Raw genomic sequence first — 2,354 nt, 5'->3', positions numbered from 1 at the left:
AACTATTTGAAGTAGCAAAGACAGAACCTAGAATAAACAAAAAATAAACAGCGTTATTAGTTAGGGGACTGAAACCCCCTACCCCTCTTCTTACGAAAACAATGTTTTACTTCCTATATTTATTCAATATTATCGAACGTTTTTTTACGAGGGACTAAGTGGGACAGATATTGAAGGGTCATAAGTTTTGAAGCTTTAAGTATCCCCACCCCTCATTTTTTAAGTTTCCTGTTAAGAGATTATAGAGACCTATGCATCTCCCGATAAAATATTATGTAAAATTATGCATTAAAACATATAAAGCAAAAGTAAAAAACGACATGGCATAAATCGTGAAAACTATTGGATTTGCCCATACAATAGTGGGGTGACTGCTTGCAGAAATATCACTAAATTAAATCTAGAGAAAAATATTAGGTGGGGGGGGGGGGGTGGTGGTGGCAAGAGTGGCAATAATTAACAAAATTAGCACCAGAAAAAATCTTAGGGGGGGGGGTCCTCCCAGCATTCCCTGGATCCGCCAGTGACTAAGTGGAGGGTCAAAGTATAGTTTTTAATTTAGGTTTACGCTACAGAATAAAGTGAATAATAGTTGTATGCCTAGAAACTGCGATATTTGTTACAAGGCAACAATCCCCTACCATTCTCTGTTCGACAAAAAGGTTGTAACTTCCTCGATTCATCCTAAAATTTTCAAAAAAAATTTCTACTAGGAACCAATTAAGATAACAATCGAAGGATAAGTCACACGTTTCTTTGAATGGCAATTTCAGTGTGTTTGAATTTGAGTCTCGGGGTGAATAGAATTTAAAAAAACAAAAAAAACATTAAATAAACTTAAACACAAAATATGTATTCGCCCTCTCCAGGGGGGAATCTCCAACATTTTTATTAACAAGAGTGGTCCATATCCGGATAGTCAAGGGTCATGGGCTATATAATATTTTTTTTCTCTAAATTATTGAAGGGGAAGGGCAGAGAGAAGTGTGATAATGGGAACCTAAGCCCCTAAAACCATACAAACCTATAATGAGTCTATGGTTTTGGAAACGTACATACTACAAAATGAATTAAGTGGTATTTACATACGTTTCATTACTAATTCTTCGCAGCTCTTTAAAAAATATGTCTCATTAATCATCCAGCGAGAATTTCAAAAATATCCGAGTCTAAATTGCGACCAGCAATTATAACTTTCAGTGTTGGGAGTTCTACTGCGGTCTCTTTGAAGAGATGTCTCGTTCAAGTCGATTAAATGTTATGGAAGTCGTGGTCAAGGCCGTATCCAGAGGTGGGAGGGGTGGGGTTTTACCCCCCCCCCCAAATGTTCGTCTGACTTGAAAATTTAAACACGTAACAAAATGGTTGTAATCAAATTTTTATGCGTTTTCGAGTTTTTTTTTGTATACCCCACCTCCTCCCGAAAAAAATTCCTTTGTAAAACACCCACCCCCCCCCAAAAAAAAAAAATTCTGGATACGGCCCTGGTCTTCCAAAACTTTTTGTATTTTTGCTTTAGTTTTTCTCTGTGCTTCTGCACAGTAACCAAGCCAATGCCTCTTTTGTTACGCTTCCTTACCACCTTTCACAAAGTACTTTTGAGAAATAACCACAGTAGACAGAATATACAGTATCGACAAAGGCTATACTCTCCATTAAAAATATTTGACACAGATTTAAAACCACACAAGATTCATACGCCTTCCGCACGCGCAATGACAATTGTTTCCAATCTACACATCACAATGAGCTTGTCAAAACTGAACTAAGGTTATGACGTATATTGCCAGGGACGATACGCGCGGTATCAAATGTGTGTCATGCTTGGAAAAAAACGCTACAATCTACAGTGGAACTGCCAAGTTCTTCTTTAATTGCCTTTCTCGTCTTTCAAAATCTTTGACTGCAACCTAATTTGACGGAGCACACCATTGAAACATTCACTTGTGATGTCAGCCAAGACAAGTTGAAACGCTGACCGTTTATCACCTGGACCCTGGTATTTATGCCTACCTATTGAAACTAAATATGCAACAGTTCAAGACTTTCTAATATAAAACTGATGATAACGACTTTTAGTAGAAACAAATAAACTAATGAAAATGTCTTTTTGAATTAATTAGGAAAAAAACTTAAAAGTCAACTTTTTCCTTTCAAAATCCTCTAAAAACCGTAATAAAATTATTATACTTGTATGTACCGTTTTCTTAGACAAGTTAAAATAGAATTTGCACGAAAAAGCCTAATTTAGAAAGCCTAGTAAAAAAAATTAATAAACTTAGATTCTGTTGCTAGATCAGAAAATTATTTTTTCTGCTTAATATCCCTTCGGCTTCTAAATTTAAAAAAAAAAA

This window comes from Artemia sp. Qi Xiang Cuo, chromosome 12, assembly GCF_049724085.1.
Source record: "Artemia sp. Qi Xiang Cuo chromosome 12, ASM4972408v1, whole genome shotgun sequence".
NCBI lineage: Eukaryota > Metazoa > Arthropoda > Branchiopoda > Anostraca > Artemiidae > Artemia > Artemia sp. Qi Xiang Cuo.
This window is presented reverse-complemented; position numbering follows the sequence as displayed.